The 17,973-nt window shown below is 40.1% G+C and overlaps 1 protein-coding gene across 1 annotated transcript in view; it reads right to left on the bottom strand.

Moving 5' to 3' along the window:
* FRMPD4 (FERM and PDZ domain containing 4) overlaps positions 1-12,166 on the bottom strand; it is a 958,701-nt gene extending 946,535 nt beyond the window's left edge. Inside the window, exon 1 of the mRNA XM_055269159.1 lies at positions 12,053-12,166. The gene's annotated coding sequence lies outside the window, so the exon portion shown is untranslated. The remainder of the gene's footprint in view (positions 1-12,052) is intronic.
* Positions 12,167-17,973: the final 5,807 nt, after the last annotated feature.

Below are 17,973 nucleotides of genomic sequence, written 5' to 3'. Positions count from 1 at the left end.
GTAGGAGGTGACTGGATCATGGGAACAGTTTCCCCCATGCTGTTCTCATGATACTGAGTTCTCACAGCAGCTGATGGTTTTAAAGTGTGACACTTCTCTCTCTCTCCTGCTGCCTTGTGAAGAAGGTACCTGCTTCACCTTTGCCTTCCACCATGATTGTAAGTTTCCTGAGGCCTCCCCAGTCATGTGGAACCATGAGTCAATTAAGCCTCCTCTCTGTATAAATTAACCAATTTCAGGTAGTATCTTTATAGCAGTGTGAGAGTGGACTAATAATATATACTTATTTACAAAATAAATATTTATTGAACAATTAAAACATTTTAATCTGGCTGGATTTAATTTACACCTAGTTCATTATTTTGTAATAGTTTGGGGGGTTTTGTTGTCATAAAGTTGGCATTTTAAATGCCAGACTTCCCTCCACTTTCTTGAATTATGTTGACATCATAGCTGCTGTTACCTTATATTTTATTTATACTTTATTTTGTGCAAGTTTTAAAAAATGCTTCTATTTTTAAAGGCAATTTTATGTGTAATGATATTTGGAATTTACCTCAAAATAATATGAGAAGAGGATGAGAAGTCAGTAAAAGTATAGGAAAAGAAAGATGAAACAAGATTGGCCATGAGTCAATAATTCTTGAAGCTGGTGATTATACCTAGGGCCTCAATATTCTCTACTGGGTCAAGTTTTGTATATATTCAACATTTCTCATAATATAGTTCTGAAATAAATATTTTACTTTAATAGATTTAAGCCAATTTTTTTAAAACACTGAATTTATATTTTTCATTTCAGCTGAAAATCATTACACCATCCTTTACTGTATTAAACATAAAGTGTATTTCACTGGCCAGACGAATTTTCTCTTCTTTCTTTGTTCCAGAGGTACTTGAATATATAATTTGTGTTTGCTTTACACTGTGGATTTGGAATCATTGTGCAGAGGATCTCCTTGTTCTACCAACACAAAATGAATTATTACAGAGTCACATAGCAATCCCCAAGTTAAGTCACTTAATTTAATGCAACTTAGAGCAGACTCCATCCTAACTAATTGGCTACAGAACAGCTAACTATGAGTAACAATATTTCAGTTAGAGTGGCCCAGGCATGGATTATTTATCAAACTGACCATAATGAAGCCCATTAGGAACAACGGGATCTGAAAACACGTACTCAAGCTGACTGAAGGCCAAGCCACGATTCTAGCAAGTCCCCAGCAAAAAGAGTGTGATTGCCACTAATTCCCAGGTATTATTTGTATAATTCTGTCTTAAATAATTTCATATTTTAAGTTGACTACAATATACTCAGATGCTCTTTGCTTGACTTGATCAAAACACACAACTCAGTCATCAACACTGAAAATGTTGTTCGCAAAATCATTCTGTCTGCATATACTGATAGCAAGCCAATGTTGCAGTACATCACAGGAATAGGTAGTAGATTTGGTTTACTTAGGTGTAGAAAATCTGGGAAACAGGAAAGTATCCTCAGGAAAAAAGTATCCTTAAAATTATCACTTACAATGAGATCTTAAAGATAAAATAATTCATTTCAAGTTGCTGGGTACAATGAGATCTTAAAGATAAAATAATTCATTTCGAGTTGCTGGGCACGGTCACTCACACCTGTAATTCCAGTACTTTGGGAGGCCGAGGTGGGTGGATCACAAGGTCAAGAGTTCAAGACCAGCCTGGCCAAGATGGTGAAACTCCATCTCTACTAAAAATACAAAAATTAGCCGGGCATGGTGGCAGGTGCCTGGAATCCTAGCTACTTAGGAGGCCGAGGCAGAGAATTGCTTGAACCCGGGCAGCAGAGGTTGCAGTGAGCCGAGATGGCACCACTGCACTCTAGCCTGCGTGACAGAGCGAGACTCCGTCTCAAAAACAAAAAATAAAAATAAAAAATAAAAGTATGAACAGTCACTTAAAAGAATAATTTTTCAAAACTACATACTGTGAAGTGTCCATGGAAAGCATATAGATGCTTCTACGAAGACAAGTAGGTTGAAAAGTGAATGGCATGTCCTAAACAGCTCATTTTCCACCTGCCAAGGCCTGGATCCCTACTAGCTGGTAATTTACACAGTAATCTAGGAAATCGAAATAAAATAACTGTCATTTCTAAGTCTTCAACAAACTATTACTGGCATTTTCAAACTACTCTATGCCTTTTAGAAAATACAGGAAAAGGGGTGTTCTGTTTCACAGTTGATCCTTGCCTGCCCTCTCAAGCCTGAATCACCAACATTAGCCATCAGCCAGACAAACATATTTAGTGTCTCAATTTCGGTATCTGTAAAGAAGATACTTCAACAGATGGTGGAAAAGGAACTAGGACAAGAACCAAAGGAGACAATTCCGAAAGGAAACTTAGAGAAACAAACCCAATGCCTGGTAACTTCATATGTACAAAACAGTACCAATCAGCTAGCTGGTCAATGAAACAGAATAAGGTCTGTGTGCATTGCTTTGGATTGATTTTCCTTAAGAGAAGCATAAAAGAAAAATTGCCCCTCTCGGATACGTAGGCTCCAGGCTGGGTTCTAGAAGCCTGGTCCCATCAAGTCAGAGGGGAGGAGCCAGTGCTCAGGCTGAGTGCTCAGGAGTGGAGGAACACATCACAAAATGAAAGGTTAATACAAAGGAAACATCCATTTAGAAGGGTTAGGAACAGATTCTATTTCTTTTTATTTTATTTTTGAGCCATTTCCTGGAGAGACTTATAGGGGTACAGAGAAAACTTCCCCTTTGCCCTCTAAAGGTTCGCTGAAAATCAGCTGACAAAAGGCAAATTAATAAAGGAAAAGGCATGCAATAGTTTATTGTAATGTGCATAGCATGGGGGAACCACAGGAGAATGATTACCCTCTGACGGACAGCAGTGCAGAAGCCCATATGCCCTTTTTCATAGGGGATGGAGAGATGGCTCTCCTGTCAGGTTCAAATCAGCCTCGTTGTGCTAACTGAGGCCAGGAGGTTTCACACTGAGTCGGTGGCCAATTAAATGCTGATGAATCCATGGTTTACTGTGAGGCTTTCACATGCCAACAATCATGCAAATATATTCAACACACAAGGGCACTAGTAAGAGAGAGAGGAGGGTCGTAGCTTGAGTAGCTTAGGAGGCCAGCATGCTGACTGACAATCTGGCAGGTCCTTTTATTTTTTCCTGGGTTGGGGTTGGAGCGGGGGTCACTGTCACTGCTCTTCTCCCAGCAGACCTTCCTACAGCCCCTGCCGATGGAACAGAGGCCTCAGAGTGGCCACGTGCAGAGCTTCTGCTGGCATCTTGACCGTGGTCAGTTTCTTTGTGGTTTTTATGGCCCTCCATGGCCACGATCTCAGCCACCTTTTGGCTTCACTCGCTTGTCAGGTCTCAGCAGTGCCTGGCCACAGCAGGTGACATCTTCCATATATATGCTTATCACTCTGAGGGGTAAGCAATTTCACTGTAGGCAGAGTCATTTGTCATAAGTGACACCATTTTGAGACATTTAGGATCAAGAAACATTATTATATATCATCGGGGAATTTAGACAATTATTTTCAGGGGCAGTAAACCATTAGGGAGAATAAATGGACTGCAGAGGTGAGAAACAGACATTACAGAAAGGTGAGAGCGGAGGTGCACAGGAAGAAAGGTTGTCTTATTATGCAGATGGAGTCTTCCAGGTCATCTTTCTGAGCTGCCCTCAGAAGAACAGATGAAAAGTCTGTCTGGGTCTGGTGCTGACTCCCAGATTTTTCTCTTCATAGATGGTTGATCTTTCCTAGATATTTGATGAGATCCCTAGGGAGGCGGTTTAAGACAATTACATTTCTTTTGGAAAGATGCTTTCTTAGTGAGATAAGAAAATTCCAGAGACAGTCCCTCCCAGAGCTTGGGGGACAAGAGGGAGGCAGGGGGAGACAAGACAAGGTAAGAGGGCCCTTGATTCTGACACCTCTCTGCATGTCAAAGCACCAGTCTTGGGATATTGCTTTCTGAGCCTCAACAGGCTCATGTCAGGCAGAGGAGCTGAGAGAACTTCTATGGCAGGAGTAGGAGGAGCTCAGGCAACAACTGCTATTCTAGTGATGTATAAATTTTCAGTCTAAAGCAGTTCACATGTTGTCTGTGTGAAGCAATGAACACTGAATGCCCAGAGCTATTTTAACACAAGCTATACGGACAAGGATACACAAGAGAAGTTAATCAAGTCCCTTCACACTTACCAGATAGGTACTTTGTAAAAGCAACTCTCCAGAGAGACGTGGGTTTTCTCACAATTTCCCCCGGGGAGCACATTGGGCCACGCACCTCCCTCCAAACCTCTGCTGCACCATCTCAGGAAGCAGAGGCCTGGAACTGTGCCTGAAACTCCTTCACTCTGCAGGTGCGTGGTGACAGCCTGGCCCGGGTGGCAGGCTGGAAAATATGACGACACAACCACAAAAGGCAGCATTTTCACATTAGCTCTTACAGACTGTTAGTATCTGTCATTCAACATTAGAGAAAAACAAAGCCCAGAGGGCAGCAAGATGAGAAGTATTTCTATGCTGGTGTCTCATTTGCAAGGAAAAAATAAAATGTGACCTCATAAAGCACCAAAGTATCAGCAATAAGAGATGTTAAGAGTTTGCTGAAAAGTGCACAAGTTAAAAAAAGTACTAACTACTAAAAAGTGGTCAAGAGGGTCTTGATATCATAACTTTCCTTTTGATTCATTATTCAGAACCCAAGAACTCAAATATTTGGTGTCATGGGAACATAAAGCTAGTAAATGTGTTCTGCAAATAGCAACTATCCCACTGTTTGTCTTTTGCTTACCAAATAGCATTTCACATTATCGAATATCCTTTTTCCCAGGACACTGAATGATTTTATGGAATCTAAAAAGCAGTGGTAATTAAGTAAGGAAAAATGTTGCACCTCCATGTGTACCCTCAAGTAATAAACCGATTCAATACATGGTGCTTGATGCTATTAGTAGGGGATGATGCAGATGATACGAAAATAACAAATACAAGCTCACTACGTGATCATTTTCGTATTAACTTCAGTTAGTTTCAGATACTTTATGTGGGTATTATTAGAATCTGAGATTTCATTCCTACATAAATCATTTTATCTTATTTTTTATTTTTATTTTTTGAGACAGGGTCTCACTCTGTCACCCAGGCTGGAATACAGTGGCACAATCTCAGCTCACTGCAACCTCTGCCTCCTGGGCTCAAGCAATCCTCCCACCTCTGCCTTCCAAGCAGCTGGGACCACAGGTGTGAATCACCATAAGTGGCTAATTTTTGTATTTTTTTGTAGAGACATGGTCTCACCACGTTGCCCAGGCTAGTTTCGCACTCCTGGGCTCAAGCAATCCACCTACCTCGGCCTCCCAAAGTGTTGGGATTACAGGTATGAGCCACTGCTCCTGGCCTCATAATTCATTTTAAATCTATTTAGTAAATTTGTTTGAGTTCGTTGTAGATTCTGGATATTAGCCCTTTGTCAGATGAGTAGGTTGCAAAAATTTTCTCCCATTCTGTAGGTTGCCTGTTCACTCTGATGGTAGTTTCTTTTGCTGTGCAGAAGCTCTTTAGTTTAATGAGATCCCATTTGTCAATTTTGGCTTTTGTTGCCATTGCTTTTGGTGTTTTAGACATGAAGTCCTTGCCCACGCCTATGTCCTGAATGGTATTGCCTAGGTTTTCTTGTAGGATTTTAATGGTTTTAGGTCTAACATGTAAGTCTTTAATCCATCTTGAATTAATTTTTGTATAAGGTGTAAGGAAGGGATCCAGTTTCAGCTTTCTACATATGGCTAGCCAGTTTTCCCAGCACCATTTATTAAATAGGGAATCCTTTCCCCATTGCTTGTTTTTGTCAGGTTTGTCAAAGATCAGATAGTTGTAGATATGCGGCATCATTTCTGAGGGCTCTGTTCTATTCCATTGATCTATATCTCTGTTGTGGTACCAGTACCATGCTGTTTTGGTTACTGTAGCCTTGTAGCATAGTTTGAAGTCAGGTAGCGTGATGCCTCCAGCTTTGTTCTTTTGGCTTAGGATTGACTTGGCGATACGGGCTCTTTTTTGGTTCCATATGAACTTTAAAGTAGTTTTTTCCAGTTCTGTGAAGAAAGTCATTGGTAGCTTGATGGGGATGGCATTGAATCTACAAATTACCTTGGGCAGTATGGCCATTTTCACGATATTGATTCTTCCAACCCATGAGCATGGAATGTCCTTCCATTTGTTTGTATCCTCTTTTATTTCATTGAGCAGTGGTTTGTAGTTCTCCTTGAAGAGGTCCTTCACATCCCTTGTAAGTTGGATTCCTAGGTATTTTATTCTCTTTGAAGCAATTGTGAATGGGAGTTCACTCATGATTTGGCTCTCTGTTTGTCTGTGATTGGCGTACAAGAATGCTTGTGATTTCTGTACATTGATTTTGTATCCTGAGACTTTGCTGAAGTTGCCAATCAGCTTAAGGAGATTTTGGGCTGAGACGATGGGGTTTTCTAGATATACAGTCATGTCATCTGCAAACAGGGACAATTTGACTTCCTCTTTTCCTAATTGAATACCCTTTATTTCCTTCTCCTGCCTGATTGCTCTGGCCAGAACTTCCAGCACTATGTTGAATAGGAGTGGTGAGAGAGGGCATCCCTGTCTTGTGCCAGTTTTCAAAGGGAATGCTTCCAGTTTTTGCCCATTCAGTATGATATTGGCTGTGGGTTTGTCATAGATAGCTCTTATTATTTTGAGATACGTCCCATCAATACCTAATTTATTGAGAGTTTTTAGCATGAAGGGTTGTTGAATTTTGTCAAAGGCCTTTTCTGCATCTATTGAGATAATCATGTGGTTTTTGTCTTTGGTTCTGTTTATATGCTGGCAACCCCATCAAAAAGTGGGCAAAGGACATGAACAGACACTTCTCAAAAGAAGACATTTATGCAGCCAAAAAACACATGAAAAAATGCTCATCATCACTGGCCATCAGAGAAATGCAAATCAAAACCACAGTGAGATACCATCTCACACCAGTTAGAATGGCCATCATTAAAAAGTCAGGAAACAACAGGTGCTGGAGAGGATGTGGAGAAATAGGAACACTTTTACACTGTTGGTGGGACTGTAAACTAGTTCAACCATTGTGGAAGTCAGTGTGGCGATTCCTCAGGGATCTAGAACTAGAAATACCATTTGACCCAGCCATCCCATTACTGGGTATATACCCAAAAGACTATAAATCATGCTGCTATAAAGACACATGCACACGTATGTTTATTGCGGCACTATTCACAATAGCAAAGACTTGGAACCAACCCAAATGTCCAACAACGATAGTCTGAATTAAGAAAATGTGGCACATATACACTATGGAATACTATGCAGCCGTAAAAAATGATGAGTTCATGTCCTTTGTAGGGACATGGATGAAACTGGAAAACATCATTGCCAGTAAACTATCGCAAGGACAAAAAACCAAACACCGCGTGTTCTCACTCATGGGTGGGAATTGAACAATGAGAACTCATGGACACAGGAAGGGGAACATCACACTCCGGGGACTGTTGTGGGGTGGGGGGAGGGGGGAGGGACAGCATTAGGAGATATACCTAATGCTAAACGACGAGTTAATGGGTGCAGCAAAACAACATGGCACATGGATACATGTGTAACAAACCTGCACATTGTGCACATGTACCCTAAAACCTAAAGTATAATAATAAATAAATAAATAAATAATCTATTTAGAATTCAGGAAAAACACTATTTATCTAGACCAGAGGTCAGAAAAATATAATCCACAGGACAAATCCTGCCCATTTGTTTCTCTGTTGTTTTTATGTTTCTTTTTGTAAATAAAGTTATATTGGAACATAGCCATGCCCATTCATTTATGTATTATCTCTGGCTGCTATTACACTATAATGGCAGAGGTTGAGTGGTTGCAACAGAGACTGTATGGCCCACAAAGCCTGAAATATTTACCACCTTGCCCTTGACAGAAAATATCTGCTGACCAATACACTAGACATTTCATTATTTACCCTCACTATCACTATGGCACAATAAATAACAGATACGTAAAATTTCAATATCTGATTTTCCTGAAGAAAATTAAAGGAATTTATATTAAGTTTTGGTATATTCCCTGCAAATATGGCTGCCAAGTAGTCCGCCCTTGCTATCAAGACCTGGAGTTTATTTTCCCTTCCCTTGAATGTAAGGTGGTCTTGTGACTTGCTTTGGCAGTACAATATGGTAGAAGAGGCCTGTCAGCTTCTGCTTTCCCTCTTGGAGCCCTGAGTCACCATGTGGAGAGTTTGTCTCCTCTGCTGGAAAGAGAGGCTCAGCCAGTCCCAGACACACCAGCTGTAGTACCAGTCTTCGAGTGAAGCTGTTTTGGAGATCCTGGCTGCAGATAAGCTCCCAGCTGAATGCAACCCCAGGAGTGGCCACAACCAACACCGTGTGGAGGAGAAGAACTGCCTAGCTCAGCCTAGGCAACCAACAGGGTGGGGAGAATAAATCATCATTTTAAACCACCAAACTGTCATTATGCAGCAATAAATGAACTCAAAGTTTTGATGTTCCATTTAGTATTTCAAACTTTCTTCAGGATATTTTAAAATAGTTCTAAAACAAGACAACTCTATCGTCTTCTTTTATATCTTAAAAGCAAGAAACATCATTCTGTTCAGATGGCAGTGTGAGCAGATTGGATGAAAAATGTCTCTCATAAACTGCATGTAAGACATGGAGACTCAAAGAAAAAGCAAAGTTATCTGGCAACAGCAATAAGATACAAAATCTCATCTAAGTGCTGAGAAAAAGATTTTTTTAATCCACGAGCTAAGTGGTCAGGGTTTTCAGAATCTCATTTTTTAAGAAAGCATTTCTTTTCTCAACCTATTTGTCTTACTAAAAAGCAAGCAGGTCAGGAGAAAGAGACTTCAAGGAAATAAAAAACATTGTTAAATTTAAGTTAGGTGGTGGCAGGTGATTTACAATTGACTAGTAATATAAGAATAAAAATTGAGAAATACTCCCAGAAAAAAGAGAAAATAGAGGAAAACAATGAGAGAAGAAATTGATGCAAACATGACAATAAAAGCCTTCAGGACAGAGACATTGCAAGCAGGGGATTATATTTTCTATAGGGCATAGAAAAGCGGGTTCAGTTAGGCAACATTTATTTAAATTTTATTTAAAGAAAACGACGACTTGAACTAACCACTGAAACACTTGTGCCTCATAAAGGAGACAAATTGGTACAGTGCCTACCAGAAACGGCATGGAGGTTTCTCAAAAAATGAAAACAGAATTATCATATTACCCAGCAATCCCACTTTTACTTCTATATCCAAAAGAATTGAAAGCAAGATCTCAAAGAGATATTTGCACACCCGTGTTCCCAGCAGCATAATTCACAATAGCCAAGAGGTGGATGCAACCCTAGTGTCTACCAACAGATAAACTGATAAACAAAATGTGGTCTATCCATAAAATGGATTATTATTCAGCTTTAATAAAAAGAAATTCTGACACATGCTACAACAACACAAACCTTCAGGACATTATGCTAAGTGAAATAAGCCAGTCAAAAAAGAAAAATACTGTATGATTCCCCTTATATGAGGTACCTGGAGTCATCAAATTCATAGAGATGAAAATAGAATGGTGGTTGCCAGAGGCTGGAGGAAAGGGGAAGTGATGACTTGTTTAATAGGTTCAGAGTTTCAATTTTGGTAGATGAAAAAGTTCTAGAGATCTGTTGCACGACAATGTGAATGTACTTAACACTACTGAACTGTACACTTAAAAAATGATTTCAATGGTTAATTTTATGTTACTGTGTTTCTTTACTATTAAAAAACTTAATTTTTTTTTTTTTTAAAAAAGAGACTACAAGGAAAAACTCCAAAATAGTTATGGTGACTAGCTATGGCATCATGATGTTGGATGATTTTTTTTTTTTTTTTTTTTTGAGACAGAGTCTCGCTCTGTCACCCAGGCTGGAGTGCAGTGGCGCAATCTCGGCTCACTGCAAGCTCCGCCTCCCGGGTTCACGCCATTCTCCTGCCTCAGCCTGAGTAGCTGGGACTACAGGCGCCCGCCACCACGCCCGGCTAATTTTTTGTATTTTTAGTAGAGACAGGGTTTCACCATGGTCTCGATCTCCTGACCTCGTGATCCGCCCGCCTTGGCCTCCCAAAGTGCTGAGATTACAAGCGTGAGCCACCACGCCCAGCCGATGTTGGATGATTTTTTCCCCCCTTTTATCTGTGCTTTGATATGTCTGTGTCTTTTTGTTTTTAGTTTGTTTTTATATTTGGAAAATACTAGTTTCCTATAATTTTAAAAGAAATTGGAGTTAGGTGGGTCAAAAATAATAATAATTACCTTAACATATTTAGACAAGGATTTTTTAAGTCTATAAGTAGGATCAAGGATATAATTAAAGCATCAAAACAAATATATTAGACAATAGAAAACCACAGCATTATTTACAAGCCCAAGAGTGCAAGTTTCTTGAAAAATATATGTGTATATATATATATATAAAGATAATACCTTTGCCAAATATAATCAATAGAAAGGGAAGAAGAAAATGTCCATTAAATGAATTATGAATGTTAAAATAGCAGCTGCTGAAAAAAATCCTTTGAAACTGCAAGAAATAACTAAGCAGGCACAGCTGTAATATATTAGAAAATCTAGATCAGGCTTGGCAAACATTATCTGTAAAGGACCAAATAATGAATATTTTTAGCTTTGTAGGCCATGCAGTCTCCGTAGCAACCACTCAACTTCTGCCATTATAACTTGAAAGCAGTTACAGACAATATTTAAATGAAAGGGTGTGGCTGTGTTGCCATAAAACTTTAGAAAAGCAGGCAGGAGGCCTGATTTGGCCCACAGGTCGCAATTTGCTAAGTAATAGAGGCTGGGGTCACTTTTCCTTCATGTTCTTTTTCCCCTAAAATTTGGCCTCCCCACATCACTGTGACAACCTTCACCCAGGTAATGAAGAGCTGGAGCTACTGTATCTTTTTCTCCTGGGCCACTGACATCCTCATGGATAGCATTCCTAATTAGATACCACTAAACAAACACTGATTCTGGATACTCAGAATCCATAGGCATCCCGCTTCCACATTTTATATTTTATATTAAAGAACCAAAGTGTCATAAACCTTAGAGGGCAAATAGAGGCAAAGTAAAACTTCCATCATGGTCTATCAGTACTCACAAGACTCTCTTTTCAGGAAGTATCTCAGGCCCATTCCTCGACATGAGGAAAACTATAGAATAGGTCATTCTAAAAGCTTTTGAACATAGGAACCAAGGCTCCAGGTTTTGGAGAAAGTATTAATTAGAGTAAGAGGCTCTAGCCAGGGGTGAGAGGGAGCACAAATACAGAAACCAGGTCTTCCCTTTGCTATAGCGATCCAGTGCAGTTACCCCAATTGGGGTTCAGGTTCAACATTCTCCTTTAAGTCCCTTTTTTATTAAAAAAAAAAAAAAAAAAAGTCAGCAAGTAGTAAACAATCTGAAAACTGCCATAAGAGAGTTCATGGAGTTTTCAGATGAAGAAACTGGGCAAGCCATGAAACTTGTATTCAAATGCCAGAACTGTGGGCCCTGATCATTTTGAAGTAGATTTGGTTCAAACTTTCAGGGCCTGGATAATTCCAAGTCAAAAACTCAGAAGTTTGAATATAAAAACATGAAAAGTTATGCAATTAATTTCAGAAAGCTTCAACAGAATCAATCTCCAGAGGTAAGCTCTGGGACTGTATATTCCCCCATAATTCTGATGCAGTATGTCTTGGAGCTAGCATTTGAGAACCACTAAATTCAAGAGTTAAATATAAAAATCAACCAAAGACAATGATTAGTTAATTAGCAACAATCGTATGGGAGGGGGTTTCTGGAAGCATTTTCGCACATAACCAGTGAGAGTGTAAATCACGAGAATTCGTCTGGAAAGCAATTTGGCAAATGTATCAAGGACTTTAAAAATGTTTATAGATGTTGATACCTGCGGAGGAGGGAGGACTACCCGGCTGCTGCTGGGAGCAGGGGTTTAGAGGAGGAGACGCCAGGCTAAGCTCAGGCCGCTGAGGAAGGGGCGCCTCCCAGCTGTTGCCGGTGTGACCGACCGGCCCCAGGAGGATGCTTCTAGAAGTGCGGAAAGAAGGTGGAGGCTGCCACCAGCCGCTGCAGCCAGAGTGAAGCGCCCCTGCATCCTGACGAAGCAGCAAGCCAATCGGGATGAACCACTCTCTCCCGTCCAGTTGTCCCTCTCCAGTGCCCCCTGCTGGCAAAACACAACAGGAAGCAAGACAGCAAAGGAGTTTTCAGCACAGCAGAAAGCGATGTATTTGGAGCTGCCTGATAATCGCCGAAAAACTGACAACACCTGAAATCTCTTTATAAAATTCCCCTCACGTGTACAAAACATGCAGGATATTTCAAAAACCAGAGCCTTGATTGCCCAAATCTTAAAGGAAAGAACTAAAAAACTAGCGTCAGAGGTTCCTTTCAGAGTGATTTCTGGAAGCCAGCAGGATTTCACTTCATTAATATAATTATTTTATTACTTGTACTAATCAACATTTTGTCATCGGGCTGGCTTGGGAGTTTTGAGGACAAAGACGTCGCTTCCCATAGTTTTATTTCTCCTCATTTTTCTATACAAAGTGCGTGATATAGTATTACTTCTACAAAACAGCAATTCTTATCACTAGTTGTAAGAATTTAAAATTAAGAGCATCTCCATTATAGAATATCTATAATGTAACCTGACATAAACCAAGAAAACCTCAGGCAGCTCTCAGATATGGTTACAAATCGAAAGCAATAGGGTGATGTTGACACCATCCTGTTATGATCAGCTGGTTTGCACTGAGTCCAGATGACAAAGGGTACACACAATTTGTTGAGAAGAACATTTATTATGACGGCAGGCTTCTTGTGTGCTAATTCACTTTTGACGGGGATGTGCAAAAATCTAAGAGCACTTAGCTACTTACTACTTAAGCAACAAGAGTAATGTTCTGTTTACAGAGGGAAAGTTGTTTGAACTTGACCATGATCATACCATGGTATGTTTACCATACCATGTCTTGGCACGGTAAAATACAAGATTTTAAACTTGACTTCTCCATTGAGAAGATCAAAACAAAACAAAAGAACTGGTTTGCCTTATTGAATAATGAATCTGAGACTTCTCAGAAATGATCTAATGTGATGTGTTTGTCCATTTGGAGAACATTTCAAAGAGATTTCAAGTTTCCATCTAGCTTTTCTTTTATTTTAGCTTCTTGTGTTATAAATTTGTCCCATAAGACAACGACTCTGAAACTTACCATCAAGGAAATCTTATAAAGCCAGGTTCCTGTCTGGTGGGATAAATTTTGACTCTAACAAATGCAAAAAAGTGTGTGTCCCACCATCCAGAATTCTGGGTGTGTGACCTAGAGAAAGACTGGCATTTGAATACAAGGAATTATATACAAGTGCTATTTATTTCAGCACTATGTATGAGTAAAGGGGGAATTTGGAAGCAATCTGAATATTCAACAATGGTAAAGGAATTAGTACAGCATATTACATCCATGTGAGAGACTATCATACAGCAGTTATAAGTATTAAACTAAATGTGTGTATAAGTAAAACACATATTTATGTATTTATGCATATGTTATACATGTATATATATATACATATGGATGTATGTCATATATATACGTATGTCAAAACTATGATGAGTAAAAGAGCAAAAAGTTTCATTGTACAATGTGAGTCCACACTATACCACACTCAGGCTACTTTTGCCTGTGGAAGAAGGGCAGGGGCTTGAGACCCAGGTAATGGTTAAAGGGAAATTTAGCCAAATATAATTTTTTTTTTGTCTGACAAATAGTGGTTGAAACAAATATTACAAAATAATAAGTTTTTTTAACTTTATAGTGAAAATGTATTTTATATTCTCCTTTCTAGTTTTCTGCAAATTCTAAATTTCTTACCAATTGCCACCCACCTGCCCCCACCAGACCTCATGCTAGCTACAGGATCCCAAAGATGTGTTGCTGTCTCCATCTACTTTCTTCCTTGTTATTTGAGCAGTAGCAAGGGTAGGTATATGTTCCCTTGAGCATCTGATGGCTTCTGAACATGCCAGGGTTTCAGTGATTTCAGCCAAGGCAACGAAGTTAAAACTGTTCCACACACAGGGAGTAAAACATTTGCACCACAAAAGGCACGTTGTGACATTAGCTATTGCTGTATAGCAAAGCATCCCAAAATTCAGTGGCTTAAAACAATAAGCATTTATTATTGATCAACAGTACATGGGTCACCTGGATGTGTCTGTTAACCTGGACTAGACTTAGCTGATCTTGGCTGGCTTGTATATGCATCTGTTGAGGGCTGGCAGGTAGGCTGGGGGTTGGCCAGTCTAAGATGTTTTCTTTCACATGTTGGCCAGTCAGCTGATTGTTGGAAGTGGTAATAAGAATAACTGGCCATGTGGCTCTCATCATCCACAGGTTAACTGGGATTTGTTCACATCTCAGTAAGTTTCCAAGGGAAAGAATGGAAGGGAGTGACTTCTGCCATATTGCCTTGGCTAAAGCAAGTTATAAGACCAGACTTTTCTTTGCCCTTTTCAAGAGCAAAGAAAATAGACCCCACTTCTTTATTAGAGGAACTTCAAACTCACATTTCACAGGTTAGGAAAGGGAGTAGTGGTGGTGGTGGTGTTAGATGTGTAAAGATTTAGAAACATTTTTAAATCCATCTATCACACCATGGCTTCTTGTGGACCACCAAATTAACTAAGAGTCCCTGATTGGTTATGCTTCACATGCTACAGAATATAAAAGATAAGATGAAATATCATATATCAAAAGAAAATCTTACTAGGTTTTCCCTCCAATAGAGTGTTTTCAGTTTTCAGACTTTGTTTTATATACTGCCCAAGCACATTTAAACAGCCTTTATCCTCTGACACTAGTAGGTGTGTTTCTATGCAGCTCACAAATCATCTCGCCCAAAATTATTTTCTGGATACTAATGGACGACTAATAGAGGCTGGTAACCTGAAATTGTCTCAGAAGTCACCTTTACAATAGTGAAGATTGAGCAGTAAATAGAGCCTGCAGGCTGGTGTAATTTACCTTGTGCCAAGCCATATCTCCAAAATGGCTTATTAAATCATCCCACTGAGAGTTGTAAATCTAAGTGGGAAAAGTACAAATCAATAGAAAAACATAGTTGAGCACTTTACTACCTATGATTTTCATGATCCTCTGGAAGGATGAAGATTGATGTTGTAAAGAAATTCCAAAACATGGAAGACTTGTAAAGATTAACTGGCTCTGGTTTGCTTTAGTCTTAATTCATTTTATTCTTGCTGTCACTAACCTCTGTGTATTAACCTTTTTTGCTGATATCACAGTATCAGTATATACTTATTCCTTATGCCCTATCTTGCTAAGCAGGAGAATCAGAAAGCCAAAAAGTTTGAAGATCTGTCAACCCCATATTTGCTTACAAAGGAAGCTGTATAAAGGCACAAGTTTTCTGACCTTCAGAGGAGGTATGAACTCAGAGGAATGACAAGAGGAATCTTGGCCTGTTTTAAGCAGTGATGCTTGAAAGAAGCCTCGCTGGAGTATTGGAATAAGTAGCCTTTCAGCTCTCAAAAATGGGTTTTCATAGTGAATTTTCCTTGAGTTTTAGGCACAGCCAATTTTTAGAGACCCCTTTCTAAAAAGTGAGATATAATTCCCTGTTTTAGTCTATTCTCACATTGCTATAAAGAAATAACTGAAACTGTAATTTATAAAGAAAAGAGGTTTATTTGGCTCACAGTTCTGTAGTCTGTACAGGAAGCATAACACCTTCGGTTTCTGGAGAGCCTCAGGAAGTTTTCAATCGTGGCAGAAGGCAAAGGGGGATGAGGCTTCTTACATGGTAGGAGCAGGAGCAAGAGAGAGAGGTGGGAGGTGCTACACGCTTTTAAACAACCAGATCTTGCAATAACTCACTCACTATCACAAGATCAGCACCAAGAGAATGGTTCTAAACCATTCAGGAAGGACGACCCCCATGATCCAATTACTTCCCATCAGGCCCCGCCTCCAACATTGGGGATTACAGTTCAACATGAGATTGGGCAAGGACACAAATCCAAACCATATCATTCACATACCATAAAATTCACCCTTTAAATGCTGACAATTCGGTGGTTTTTAGTATATTCAGAGTGGTATAATGATCACTACTAATTCCAAAAATATCCATCACCCCCCAAAAAAAGCTCTTATCTATTAGCAGTTAGTCTCAATTCCCTCCTCTCCCTATCCTCTGACAACCGCTAATCTACTTTCTAGCCCCATGGATTTGCCTATTCTGAACATTTCATGTAAGTAGAATCATACAGTATGAGGCCTTTGTTTCTGGCTTCTCCAAGATCCTTTTTGATGAATGAAAGAGCACATGAACCTGATGTTCCTGACTCTCGGAGTGTACTTGCTCTTTCTCTGCCTGCCTGGAGGCCTGTTTCAGCCTGGCAACCCATTTCCACAGAAGCTCAAAAGCGCAAATCCAGCTCCTCAAGCATTAAGCGAATGTCTGACATTTGAGCAGCAACGAAGGGCAGGCTCACAAAGCACATCACCCAGCAAAAATGCCCTGCCCTGCTTTCAATCCTTCTCTTTTTTCTGAAACAGATCCTTCTTTACTTTTCTTTTCCTTTCCTCCTCAGAAATCTCTGCCACCCCCTTGAGCCGCAGCTTAACCTCCTCCCCAGATGCTTCTCCAAACTCTTCCTTTGGGTATCTCACTTAACAGCCAGAAGCACAGGCTCATAGTGGGCCAGACCACACCACGCCTTGCCCCCCAAGGGCCTCCTGGGGGCACTCCATTTGTCTCATCACACACACATTCCAGAACAGGACCTGCTACAGGTTTTGTGGGGCCTCAAGTTTCTGTAATCGTGGCGGCCCTCTTTGAGAAATAAAGCACACAATTATGCCTACAAAACTGAGGGCTTGGAATAGGTGCACACAAGCAAATGAGGAGCCCTGAAGTTTCAGCTTCACCAGCTCCACGGTCATTCTACCTCTGCTCCAAAGCCAACACCATGGATTGTTGGAACATCTGAGTAATGCAAATGTTTCCTGGCCTCACAGGCCAGGACTCTGTGAAAGGCAGAATAACAGCCACCAAAAACATCCACATCCAAATCCCCAGGATCTGTGAATATGTTAACCTCACATGGTAAAAAGAACTTTGCAGATGTGATTAAGACCAGGGACCTAGAGATGAGGACATTATCTGCATGGGCCCAATTTAATCATAGGAGTCTTCATCAGCAGAGATGCTTTCCTGGCTGTGGTCAGAGAATCAGAGACATGGCAGTGTGAGAAGGACTCAGCCAAAACTTGCTGGCTTTGAAGATGGAGAAAGAGGCTACTAGCCAAGGAATGAAGGAAGCCTCAAGAAGCTTGAAATGGTAAGGAAACATATTCTCCCCTAGGGCCTCCAGAAGAAACACAACCCTCTGACACTTTGATCTTCACCTAATGAGACCTGTATTATATTTCTGATGCCCAGAACTGTATGCTAATAAATGTGTGTTTTCTCAAGTCACTAAATTTGTGATTATCTGTTACAGCAGCAGGAGAAAATTAATATGGACTCCAAAATGTTGAAAGTGTTATAATCTGAGCATAAGTGAAAAACGCTTATTTTCCTATAAACGTGCCCTAGCAGGAACCAAACCCTTAAAACAGGTCCCTCTGTTTATCTGGAAGTCATCACAAACCAGTTGGCTAGCTGTGGTCACCATGCAGTCTGCCAAGTTCTTCCTCCCTAACTGCCTTAGGAGATCCTTTGAAGAGGAGGAGGAGGTGGGGGAGCAGAAAGGGAGTAAGTAGGAGGATAGTACAG

This window comes from Symphalangus syndactylus, chromosome X, assembly GCF_028878055.3.
Source record: "Symphalangus syndactylus isolate Jambi chromosome X, NHGRI_mSymSyn1-v2.1_pri, whole genome shotgun sequence".
Classification (NCBI taxonomy): domain Eukaryota; kingdom Metazoa; phylum Chordata; class Mammalia; order Primates; family Hylobatidae; genus Symphalangus; species Symphalangus syndactylus.
This window is presented reverse-complemented; position numbering and strand designations above follow the sequence as displayed.